This window comes from Schistocerca americana, chromosome 1 (genome assembly GCF_021461395.2).
Source record: "Schistocerca americana isolate TAMUIC-IGC-003095 chromosome 1, iqSchAmer2.1, whole genome shotgun sequence".
Classification (NCBI taxonomy): domain Eukaryota; kingdom Metazoa; phylum Arthropoda; class Insecta; order Orthoptera; family Acrididae; genus Schistocerca; species Schistocerca americana.
In genome coordinates, this window is record NC_060119.1 from 108,383,578 (window position 1) to 108,397,705 (window position 14,128).

Here is a 14,128-nt window from a genome sequence, read left to right on the forward strand (position 1 = left end):
AAAAGAACACATTGACACCGGTGTGTCAGACCCACCATACTTGCTCCGGACACTGCGAGAGGGCTGTACAAGCAATGATCACACGCACGGCACAGCGGACACACCAGGAACCGCGGTGTTGGCCGTCGAATGGCGCTAGCTGCGCAGCATTTGTGCACCGCCGCCGTCTGTGTCAGCCAGTTTGCCGTGGCATACGGAGCTCCATCGCAGTCTTTAACTCTGGTAGCATGCCGCGACAGCGTGGACGTGAACCGTATGTGCAGTTGACGGACTTTGAGCGAGGGCGTATAGTGGGCATGCGGGAGGCCGGGTGGACGTACCGCCGAATTGCTCAACACATGGGGCGTGAGGTCTCCACAGTACATCGATGTTGTCGCCAGTGGTCGGCAGAAGGTGCACGTGCCCGTCGACCTGGGACCGGACCGCAGCGACGCACGGATGCACGCCAAGACCGTAGGATCCTACGCAGTGCCGTAGGGGACCGCACCGCCACTTCCCAGCAAATTAGGGACACTGTTGCTCCTGGGGTATCGGCGAGGACCATTCGCAACCGTCTCCATGATGCTGGGCTACGGTCCCGCACACTGTTAGGCCGTCTCCCGCTCACGCCCCAACATCGTGCAGCCCGCCTCCAGTGGTGTCGCGACAGAAGTGAATGGAGGGACGAATGGAGACGTGTCGTCTTCAGCGATGAGAGTCGCTTCTGCCTTGGTGCCAATGATGGTCGTATGCGTGTTTGGCGCCGTGCAGGTGAGCGCCACAATCAGGACTGCATACGACCGAGGCACACAGGGCCAACACCCGGCATCATGGTGTGGGGAGCGATCTCCTACACTGGCCGTACACCACTGGTGATCGTCGAGGGGACACTGAATAGTGCACGGTACATCCAAACCGTCATCGAACCCATCGTTCTACCATTCCTAGACCGGCAAGGGAACTTGCTGTTCCAACAGGACAATGCACGTCCGCATGTATCCCGTGCCACCCAACGTGCTCTAGAAGGTGTAAGTCAACTACCCTGGCCAGCAAGATCTCCGGATCTGTCCCCATTGAGCATGTTTGGGACTGGATGAAGCGTCGTCTCACGCGGTCTGCACGTCCAGCACGAACGCTGGTCCAACTGAGGCGCCAGGTGGAAATGGCATGGCAAGCCGTTCCACAGGACTACATCCAGCATCTCTACGATCGTCTCCATGGGAGAATAGCAGCCTGCATTGCTGCGAAAGGTGGATATACACTGTACTAGTGCCGACATTGTGCATGCTCTGTTGCCTGTGTCTATGTGCCTGTGGTTCTGTCAGTGTGATCATGTGATGTATCTGACCCCAGGAATGTGTCAATAAAGTTTCCCCTTCCTGGGACAATGAATTCACGGTGTTCTTATTTCAATTTCCAGGAGTGTATTTTGATTAAATTTTATTTAGTTTCGTAATTATGAAATTTCTAGTCCAAATTACTTGTGCTAATCTGATTGGCTGACTTTAGAAATACCGCGAGTAAAGACGGGCTCGAGATGATCTGATTTGCTGCTTAACATAACAGCCTATAGAAATTCAGCATTTTCCCTCGCGTCTGAGTAGGACTGTGCCTCAGATCTATGATTCTATATAGTAGCTCTCGAGCTACCTTCTGATAGACACCTATGTTAAACCGCGCTGATGAAATTTGTACCAAAATGGAGAAATTCGCGCCATTTGAGCGGGTCTCGTGTCACTGACGGAAAGCGACTGCAGTGTTAAGTATTTTGTGGAAGTTTGAGACTTGTGAGCGGTTTATTTAAGGAGATATTTGCGTGTGAACATTTCATGTCGTACATAAACTTCACGTGGCGTGTTTCGTGCAGATTACGAGACATTATGGAGAGCACTTCTTTACAAGAAGCCTACTGAACGGGCCGGCCGGAGTGGCCGTGCGGTTCTAGGGGCTACAGTCTGGAGCAGAGCGACCGCTACGGTCGCAGGTTCGAATCCTGCCTCAGACATGGACGTGTGTGGTGTCCTTACGTTAGTTAGGTTTAATTAGTTCTAAGTTCTAGGCGACTGATGACCTCAGAAGTCGCATAGTGCTCAGAGTACGGTGACCAAACGTCTCGGAAAACCGGGATTGTCCCGGTTTACATCCCTGTGTTCCGGTGTCCCGAAAATTTGTTTCTGGGCGCTCAAAAGTCCCGGAATTCAGTTTTTAAATACATTTCGTGAAACTTTCTCAAATTTTTGGTATTTCGCTATATTAAAGGAAATACAACACCAGAAATTACTATATTTAAGCTTATTTGTCTAAAACCTCCATTGTCCCATACTAGTAATCAGAGTATCAGTATTGATACACTCAGGCAATAATTTACTTTGAGCGGTACTTTGGCCAACAAGTAGTAAGTTGTATTATTGTAACAGAGCTATGAAACCATCCGATTGTCGCGCCACTTACTCACACACCCATTGTTAGAACAGTGTAGTAGTTGATGTTTTGTCAGACAAACTGCAATAGTTTTTTCTCATATTAGTGGTATTATTGCTGCAGTACTGTGAAACGCAATGCCGAAACGTGCCTGCAAGTTCAGTGACTGTTATTCCAAGGAATGGAATTTCATTAAGAAAGGTCGTTTTGATTACGAAGCAGAGTGTTCCGTACGTAACTGTTTTATTAGTATAAGTCATGGTGGACGTTCCGACATAGTTGATCACATCAGGTCAAACAAACACATCAACAGATACAGTGCACAGAGCTGCAGTAAAACTCTACAAAATTATTTTGTGAAACATCAGTCAAGTGAAGTGACGAAAGTTCGAGCTTACACTAGCCTACCACACGGTAAAACATCACCAAACTTATAGATCTAGTGATTGTACTAATAAGCTTAACAACATTATGTTTGATGATTCTTCCATTGCGAAAACGTTTAGTTCAGCAAGAACTGAAGTGTCAGCCTTAGGAGTTATTGCTCCCCAGAGTGTAAAGGAAAGCCTTGAATACATCAAAAAGTCTTCTTTCTACGGGATATCCACTGATGCCAGCGATCATAAGGCCACTAAAATATTTCCGTTTGTTTTTCAGTTTTTCGATATTAATCAGGGAATTCAGACCAAACTTTAGAAGGTGAGTTCCCTACCTAATGAAACATCTGACGAAATTTCAAGATTTTGTATGAATACTATCGAAATGTTTGATCTTGAGAAAAATAAATGTGTGGCATTTTGTGGAGGCAACACCAACACAAACTTTGGTGGTTTAAAAAGACGAGGCAAATGCAACGTATTTACCAAATTAAAGGCAACATTGCATGAAAACATTGAAGGCATAGGGTGCCCTGCACATGTTTTACACAATAGAGTGCAGACATCTGCTGATAGTTTAAGCTGTGATGTTGAAACTATCGTCATGAAGGTATACTCACACTTTTACATATATACTGTTAGAGCAGAGAGGCTTAAAGAGTTCTGTGTTTATGTGAGAACTGAATATATGAATGTAATGTGTCACTCGAAAACTCGCTGGTTATCACTGTTTCCAGCAGTTGAAAGAGTAATCCGCCTGTTTGAACCGTTAAAAGATGTTTTCGTAAATGAAGACAAATCCCCCAAAGTATTGGTTCAGTTTTTCAGTAACCCTTCAAGTTAAGCCTACTTATGGTTCATTCACAGTCAGCTTAGCACTTTGCAGCGTGGGATAAAGGAAATTGTGGGAAGCACGAAAAGTGTAATAGAGGTAAATGATGTTTTGAAAAATACTCTGGAAACTGTTACTACGAGGAGAGAACAGCAGTTCATTTCTTTTGATGTTAAATCTGTCCTTAAAAGAGCAGAAGTATCAGAAGCAGCGGAAAGGAGTTTTAGAGAAGAAGTTAACAAGTTTTATGACACTTGTGTAGAATATCTCAGCAAGTGGAGCGCCTCATATTTACCCTCATCGCCGGTGTTTGATTGGATATTACTGAAGAGAGTGCCAAAATGGGAAAGTATTGAAGAGACAGTTTCTTATATGAAGAGTAAAGAGATTGAAATCGATGATTCCATTCTCTTTGATCAGTTCGGCATACTGACAAATTTTGTTGAAGAAAGTCTTCACAAGTGGAATGATGAAAAAAAAAACACCATTTGAATGTCATGAGAAGTGGGTGAGTTTTTTTTAAAGCTGTGACTGTCTTCAGCATTACTCTGAGTTGGTAATAATTGCAAGGTATTTATTTCCAATCCCAGCCTATAATGCCAATGTGAAAAGAATATTTTCGTTCATGAATATCTAGTGGACTGATGAAAGAAACAGAATGGAGGTGGACTCTCTTGAAGCAATCCTGCAGATCCTCTACAAATACAAAATGGATTGTGCCGAGTTTTATCACTGTGTCTCAAAGAACAAAGACATGATCAAGAAGGCTGGAGGCAGCGAAAAATACCCTTTTCTCCAAGGACAGTCAATTCCATCTCCAAGTGCTCAGTAATATTAAACCTCATGTTAATATTAATTGATTAAAAGTTGAATGGCTGTAAAATATTGTAAAATCGTAATACACTTCTTTATTACTGTATACGTTTATTAAATGTCATTAATTACACAGATAATCTAGATTATATCAATCTTTTGTATCCTCTTATTAGTTATAATAATCGGGTTAACACAATGTATCAACAAAACATTAATATTTAAAATTAAGGAACTAGGGTACATGTGGAATGAGGTGTCCATTGGCACCCGGGTAAGTGTGTCCCAGTTTTCACCGAAAATAATTTGGTCACATATCTTACCTTTTGAGGCGCTGTCACCACAGATTCAGAATCGAACTCATACCTCCATTACTTTGCACAATCTCATGATGTCATTTGGTAACTCAGTCCCTAACACGCGCATTGTTACACGTATGCTCCTTTGTTGAATCGACAAAACTATGAATGCATCAGTTGGGCAGCGTTTGGCTTTGCCGGTCCCTGCGTCCAAACAACACTGTAATAGTAGAACGGTAGTAATCGTTAACGCACTGTTTCGTTGTGACTGAACTGACTGGTATGTGCTACGTAGCAGCATATGTTATCGACGAAGGAAGATTGGAAAATTTCGGAAGATTTACACAAAATTTCGGGGATATCGGAAAACCTCGGAGGATTTACACAAAACTTCGTATTTTGTGGAGAAACTGAAGAAATTGGTAGGTCTTTCGAAAATACGGAGGGCCTGGCAATACTGCTGTGTTGGATAAGATAGTTGCCGCGCTCTGGTACTGTACTGATTGTTGCATATGCACCCATGTACGCGCCAGCATTCTTGCCGCCCAGAGAAAGTAGTGATAATGTGAATTTTAAAATGGTAGCGAACTTGGCAAAGACACTTATGCAAGCGCATATTGAGGGAATTTATTTGTACAGAAAGAAATGAATGTATCCTCACCAAAAGCTCATGTGTTAACAAAAGGAGAAATCTCGAGCACCCCATACCCCAGATTAGCGAGAGTGAAATGATGTAATAAAGGAGAACGTAGTATTTTTATATATATGCTTCCAGTATAAGATGTTGTCTAATTTCTGTTAAAATATTAGTTTCACTTGAATTATCATTTGAGAAAGAGGTGGACATTCCTGAAAAGCATAAGGTACCAGGTGGAGTCACAGGTACCAAAAAACTACGCTTTGAAGGCTTTTTCACGGATGGATCAAAGGGAAGTCCAGTCACACTACCCATTCCTGATTCATCCTGCCACTTCAACATCCAATAAGTCACCCGAAGAGAACATATACCGATGTAGGAATCTTGTATTTTTTTCCTTATTTGCGTTCTACTGAAAAAACACTTGTTTGATTGTATTATTGAAATATGAATGTGTAAAATACGTACAAAGAGAGAAATCAACTTATATGAAGCTAATGTGATAAGAGATAAGTTGTGTGGTGTAGTTAGATAGGTTAGAATTATTTTTTGTGTTTGTAGATAATGTTATGTTTGTTAGTATAGTTGAAAGAGCAGAGCGAAAGGCCATTCAAATTGCTGTAAAAACTGGTTCGTGAACGTCTCTCGTACGCGCTCCACATTCACTTCACTCACACTGGGACGTCTGCTTCTCTTTGCTGGGCACAAGCAACCCGTCGTAACGAATTTGTTGTGCCAGTGGTAAATGGCCTTCCTTGTTGGTGACTTCTTACCGTACTTGGTTCTAAACATCTGCTGAACAGCTGCAGCACACTTGGTTTTGTCGAACTCCAACACACACAAAGCTCGCTCCGCACCTGAACTCTGCCATGTTTGCGACTAGCGCTAACTATCGGCAAATTACCAAACTACGCTGTGGCGGTACACATGAAAAAAAAAAAAAAACTTTCAGAGTTTCTCTTCAAAATGACATATGTATGATATATGTACAATGTTTGGTTCTTGTGCCATAAATAATTGAAAGTGTTCACAGACTTTACTTACACCCTGTATTTCAATCTCTATCCTCTCCTACAGTTCTTACCGTCTACAGCTGTCTCATTACGGTACCATGGAAGTTATTCCTTGATTCCGTAACACGTGTCGTGTCATTCTGTCCCATCTTCTTGTCTATGATTTCCACATGTTCCTGTTGTTGTCGATTCTGTGGAGAAACTCCTCACTATCTTACCAGTCCGTTTAACTTCCAACATCCTTAAGTAACACCAAATCTCAAACAATTTAAATTCTCACAGCCCATGACTCACTTCACATAACGCTGTTCTCCAGACGTACATTATCAGAAATTACTTCCTCAAATTAAGGCCTATGTTTGAGACTAGTAGATGTCTTTTAGCTAAAAATGTTTGCTTTTACTGTACTAGTATGATTTTTGTGTTCTTCTTGCTTCTTCCATTATGTTTTATTTCGCTTCCAATGTAGCAGAATTTCTTAAAATCATCTATTTCCTGGACCTATAATTTTCCTGTTAAGTTTATCGCAAATCTCATACTACTCATTACTTTCGGTATGCTCGCAATCCATATTCTGTACTCATTACACTGTTTATTTCATTCAACACCTCCTATAGTCCATTTTCTTATTCACTGAGGATAGCAACTGCACCTTTTATTTCCGTCATTGCATCTTTTAGTAGCGGCGAAAGGTTGAATCCCCGCCTTATTCTCCCTTTTATCCGTACACTTCGTTCTTGTTCTTCCATTCTTATTGTTCCCTCTTTTTTTCTTGTACATAGTTACCCATCTTCCCCTATAGCTGAAATCTATTTTACTGAGAATTTCGAAGGTCTTGCGTCATCTTACATTGTCGAACGCTTTCTCTAGGTCGACAAATCCTATGAACTGTTTCTTCACTATGTTATATTATAACTAGTCTTGTACATTGTACTATTTTACTTTGATTTGCTCCCTGTATGTGTTCTTCGTGTGTACGGATCTAATAATAAGCTTTGCCAAAAGGCATCCTGAGACAAGTTAAGTAAAAAATTTTAGGACTAGACAGAATTCTGAGAGTTAGTGTCGAAAGTGATTGTTGGGGCTCTTCACGGAGTTTCTATTCTAATACTTCATAACTACATTTTACAAAGTACTGGTATCCTTTTATCTTTCAGTTTTTTATACTATATGTGTTCTAAAATTAATAAACGAATGATGTAGCCCACAATCTGGAAAGATTTGTGGATAAATAAATAGATAAATTATGAATAGGTTACTGCTGTTGTAACGTTTTAAAGATTATTTCTCTTAACATCTTCATATTTTGTCAAATTATGTTTTTTATATCTGTGCTATATCCTGTACCATATTAAATGACCAAGGGCAAATAAACAATAAAATAAATACATTAGATAACACCCGTGTAAATCGCTACGAGTTTGTTATTGAGGTGAGCTGATTGTTCCTTTTGTTAATGGACTCTTTATGTAGTTATGGTGTCAATGACGAATTTGGCAGATGGTAGTGTTCTGCCTCCTCGGCACATGAAGGTCGGCTGTAGCTGGCAGAATGCCTCGTTTCCGAGCCGGGTAATTTTTCTTGCTTGGCTGTCCCGTGGAGATTCTACTAACAGATCGCTCTTGGCATCCATACGGCACAGAAGCCTAGTGAATGGAGCAGTTTATTATGTTTCCTCTTACGTCATTGCTTCTACATCGTGATTCAGAGATCCAGGTGATCACATGTGCTTCGGATAATTAGCTTAGCCGTAAGGCAAACCGTCAGGGTTAGTCCATTATACTCTGCTAGTAAATTTGAGTAGAGCCGCGGACGGTTAATTGGGCGAGATGTTACCACCCATCTCGTCATTGAAAATATAACAGTCAAGAAGTATCTAAGCTGCATTTGAGAATTTGTGGTGCCGACAGATTGCCAAGTATGTTTTCGCAATATCTTTGCCCCTCCTGTTGTATCCTTACCTTGAGTCTTGCATCGGTAAGACGATTTCTTAAGCAACAGTCCCTAAAAATGTAGAGTGTCTTGTTTTCTTCTCAAATACATAACAGAATCTGGCTATGAATACAGTACAAAGTCTTGGTAGCTTACTTACTGCCAACAGCTTTTCTGAAGGACGCCAGAATTTCCATTCTTTGTCGGACGATCCGTAATTGAGCAACGAGATTCACCGTACACTACCTTGTGTGAGCATAGCCGCACCGCGAAGGAAGCAAATACACCATGGCAGACTCAAACAATATACAAAAAATGAGATGCCCATGGCTCATACCGTAAGTGGCGGACTCCGAACAATCTGAGTTGCGTTCTGCCAGATTTGCATGTAGCCAACATAATGTAAACTTCTTGTAGGTCCTCTAATCTCTTTTCGCTACAGTAATTTGATCACACAAAACGGTTACCACAAAATACCGCTAGAGATAGCTGCTTTTTATGGCAATCAATCCAGATACAAATTAATACTATAATACAGCAAATCTCAGGAAAAATGTTATTAGAGCTTTAGCTTAGTCAATGAAGAACAAAAAAGGTCGAATAGAGGAAGCAAAGTCATGTAGTCGCAAATTTTTGAAATTTTTGTGCTGTGGTAAGACGAAGTCTCTTGAACATCGAACTAAAAATCCTCACCGGTGGGGTGTAAGCGTGGGGGTGGGGAGTGGAGGGGGGTTTATAGTTCACTATTTACGTTTTTCTTGAATAACTCTGAAACCACTGCTTGTAGCACAAATGTTTCCCCGTACAATACTAAATGCATTGAATTTTTTTACAAAGCGGGTCACGTTGATTTCTTCTCTAGGACCAATGGTTTCCACGTTGCAGGGGCTGGAAAAATTGCAGATTATTAAAAATAGTATTTAATGAGTTAATGTTTTGTTTAATAATGGGGGTTAAGAACAAATGTTAAATATGCGGACCACATATAGGTGCAGTAGAGCCGTAGTGAGGGATAAATTGTGTTCTGGGGATCTAACCGGTGGGGGGGGGGGGGGGGGGAGGGTAGAAGTGTGAGGGAAGATAGGTGGTCGGAATGTGGTCATGGAATTCCCTCAGTCATAAGTCTGCAAATGGAAGAGGGAGCATATGATTCCCCACTCTATATACTCCACTATACCACAAGAAGCGCTCGATTGGAGTGTGGAACGGCCGAGCAGTTACCATAACGCTGTTTCCCGGATGGCGCAGTGGTTACTGCGCTTGCCTACTAAGCAGGAGATCCTGGGTTCGAATCCTGGTCCGGTACACATTTTCGTTCGTCGCCGCCAATTCCCCTTAATGTCCCGCTGCAGCTGTTAGCAGTAATCAGCTTTCAATTTATAAATACATGGAGGTACACAAAGATATACCTACCCTCCAAAACGCGCTTTATGAATTACTGGCGACGACACAGTGCGCAGACATACCCCGTTGGGGGGGGGGGGGGGGATTTTTATTTTCCACAAAGTTCGTTAAAACTACCTGGAATACAGATATGAGTTACAATTAATACTAAAGCAAGAAATGCACATGGACAGAATGTAAGTAAGTCACTACTAGAGGGGAAATGGATTCTTACAGTCATCCTTTACGGCAACTGCAGCGCTCTTCCTCCACCGCTAGCGGTGTCCGCTTTCAGTTTACAGACAGACTATACTTGCTCAGCATTTCCCGTCTAGTTGTCTTGTGTGGGTAGACAAAATAACCTCACTGAGCTCGTGTTTATGCAGTGGAGTTATCTTCACTTGACACCACAGCAGAATAACTTGAAAAAGTAGGAAACCGGCAAGGCAACGGTTTCAGTTGGTATTTCGGGATCAAACCTAACTCACTGCTGAGCGTCGATCGGAAGCAGACCTGCGTGCCACCGTGTCACTTTCATTATAGCGTGCACTTACTGCTGGACGGTATTTTACATTAAAATGAGACGAAACCACGCTGGAACTACATTTTAACGTGTGAACAGGAGACCTTTTAATGTTGCGAGTACCGTGAACAATAATACGATGTTCAATAATTTTTTGATGGCAGGGGGTGGAGGCGGCTGTTATAGCTCTATTGCTCTAAACCTCGAGATGGGAGCTTATTCTTTTGGAACGCACAATTCAACTAGAAGAGTAAGTGATTGAATGCGATAACTACAGATATTAGTTATGTCTAACAAACGCTACTACACTCCTGTGAAATTTTTTTTGAGTCATCAGTCTTCTGTTTGGTTTGAAGCGACTCACCACGAATTCTTGTCCTGTAACAACCTCTTTACCTCAGAGTAGCACTTGCACTCAACGTCGTCAATTATTTGCTGGATTGTTCCAGTCTCTTCCCCTACAGTTTCCATCCTCCACAGGTGTGTGAAGTAGCATGGAAGTTATTCCTTGATGTCTTAATGTGTCTATCATCCTGCCCTTCTTTTTGTCAATGTTTTCAGATGTTTCTCTTCTCTCCAGTTATGCAGAGAACCTGTTCATATCTTGTCAGTCCCCCTCCCTCCTCCAATTTTCAACATTCTTCTATAGCACCATATTTTAAATGCTTCGATTATTCTCTTTTCCTGTTTTCCACAGTCAATTTCTCACTTCTGTACCATTCTATGCCCATTATGTATATTGTCAAAAATTTCTTTCTCAACTTACGTGCTAGATGGTGCCTGTGACCGAGCGGTTCTAGGCGCTTCAGTCTGGAACCGCGCGACCGCTACGGTCGCAGGTTCGAATCCCGCCTCGGGCATGGATGTGTGTGATGTCTTTAGGTTAGTTAGGTTTAAGTAGTTCTAAGTTCTAGCGGACTGATGACCTCCGATGTTGAGTCTCATGGTGCTCAGAGCTATTTGAACTATTTGAACTTACGTGCTATGTTTGATACAGTGGATTTCTTTTGGCTAGGAATACCCTCCTCAGCTGACAATGGCATTTTGGTCCAAGGCTACAGTATCAGTGAACCGTCATCACCCAATGTTTTAGAAAATTTTCAGTAATTCTTCACCTCAGCATGCACCATTTTAGGGGGAAGAAGCTAATACATTGTGTCCTACTCTATAAAATGTAACTGCCTGCGTAAAACACCGTTTTTTAAAAGTCCTGATCGTATCTGCAATTATGCTCCTCAGGCGTTCTCTGCACTGACGTCATATTTTCCGACACTTTATGACAGCAAAACATACTAAAAATGAAGCATTTTGGCGAAATCTATATATTGTTATACGTATGGCTTAAACGTCATGTTGTTGTTGTTGTTGTTGTTGTGGTCTTCAGTCCTGAGACTGGTTTGATGCAGCTCTCCATGCTACTCTACCCTGTGCAAGCTTCTTCATCTCCCAGTACCTACTGCAACCTATATCCTTCTGAATCTGTTTACTGTATTCATCTCTTGGTCTCCCTCTACGATTTTTACCCTCCACGCTGCCCTCCAATGCTAAATTTGTGATCCCTTGATGTCTCAAAACATGTCCTACCAACCGATCCCTTCTTCTAGTCAAGTTGTGCCACAAACTTCTCTTCTCCCCAATCCTATTCAATACCTCCTCATTAGTTACGTGATCTACCCACCTTATCTTCAGCATTCTTCTGTAGCACCACATTTCAAAAGCTTCTATTCTCTTCTTGTCCATACTAGTTATCGTCCATGTTTCACTTCCATACATGGCTACACTCCATACAAATACTTTCAGAAACCACTTCCTAACATTTAAATCTATACTCGATGTTAACAAATTTCTCTTCTTCAGAAACGCTTTCCTTGCCATTGCCAGTCTACATTTTATATCCTCTCTACTTCGACCATCATCAGTTATTTTACTCCCTAAATAGCAAAACTCCTTTACTACTTTAAGTGTCTCATTTCCTAATCTAATTCCCTCAGCATCATCCGATTTAATTTGACTACATTCCATTATCCTCGTTTTGCTTTTGTTGATGTTCATCTTATATCCTCCTTTCAAGACACTGTCCATTCCGTTCAACTGCTCTTCCAAGTCCTTAGCTGTCTCTGACAGAATTACAATGTCATCGGCGAACCTCAAAGTTTTTACTTCTTCTCCATGAATTTTAATACCTACTCCGAATTTTTCTTTTGTTTCCTTTACTGCTTGCTCAATATACAGATTGAATAACATCGGGGAGAGGCTACAACCCTGTCTCACTCCCTTCCCAACCACTGCTTCCCTTTCATGCCCCTCGACTCTTATAACTGCCATCTGGTTTCTGTACAAATTGTAAATAGCCTTTCGCTCCCTGTATTTTACCCCTGCCACCTTTAGAATGTGAAAGATAGTATTCCAGTCAACATTGTCAAAAGCTTTCTCTAAGTCTACAAATGCTAGAAACGTAGGTTTGCCTTTTCTGAATCTTTCTTCTAAGATAAGTCGTAAGGTTAGTGTTGCCTCACGTGTTCCAACATTTCTACGGAATCCAAACTGATCTTCCCCGAGGTCCGCTTCTACCAGTTTTTCCATTCGTCTGTAAAGAATTCGCGTTAGTATTTTGCAGCTGTGACTTATTAAACTGATAGTTCGGTAATTTTCACATCTGTCAACACCTGCTTTCTTTGGGATTGGAATTATTATATTCTTCTTGAAGTCTGAGAGTATTTCACCTGTCTCATACATCTTGCTCACCAGATGGTAGAGTTTTGTCAGGACTGGCTCTCCCAAGGCCGTCAGTAGTTCTAATGGAATGTTGTCTACTCCCGGGGCCTTGTTTCGACTCAGGTCTTTAAACGTTATATTGTCCTATTATGCTGAGAGATTGCAGGGCACTCTCACTCTCAATATGGTGTCACGCTGCTTAACGTTCATAGTGAAGGTGATCTTCATTACTTGCTTGCTATATTTGATATAATCTGACTTCATTGATATGATGAAGTGGTTGGTAGTAGTTAACACTCTTGCTTGTGTGCTCTAGTGAAGGCATAGTGGTAGGCTCTACCTGCGTTCGAAGGAAGAGGATGCCGAGTTAACTGCCAGGAGTGAAAGTTGAACCTTCAGTGGTACAGCTTCTTGCATCACGCACACAACGAGTTATACATGGGTGTACTTACTTGTTCTGAGTCGGCCGTCTAAACGTTTGACATATTCCATCACGCATAGTCGTGTCACAGAGTCAAATTGGTTTGGCAGACCAGCAAACGGGTCCACCTGCACACTGGAATCCACCGTGGTTTCAGAGGCTCATAGGGCTCTGCGTCCCGTGTCAGCCGAACGCGAGACCGCGTACTTGCATATTTCCGGGCGCGCGCCGTTAATAACATATTTCCGATTTCCGCTGACCGCGCTGTGCCGCCCTCACCTGCAGAAGGGTAAAGTATTCGCTGCTACGGCGCAGGGCTCGAATATATGCTTCTCAGCACCCTGTTCTTTGGAACCATATTTTTCTTTATGGAATAGTCGAGAACAGATGCTTGGTAGTAGAGTAGTTTTTGGTCCATACCACGGATTCACATTTATGAAGTCAGATAAAGCGATTAGTTCTGGTTAGTGTGGTGTGTTGATCCCCAGCTGATCACTTTGTTAACCATAGACCGCATATTGTTGAAAGTGTTTGTTAAAAAAAATGTTTGTGTGGCGCTTCTTTAGCTATCTTTTGTCATATGATGTTAAGAAAGAATAAATCTGTAGTGGCGTGGCAAGACAGCCAAGCCACTCGGAGGTAGCCGAAAGGCACGCGTTAAGCTCACGCAGATTGGCGTGAGGTCTGGAACAAGGTAAAGTAATTATCCTATAAAGAAAAGAACGTAGTTCTTGGAATACTTAACTTCAATCCACAATTCGAGAACATCGCTCTTGTTTAGAC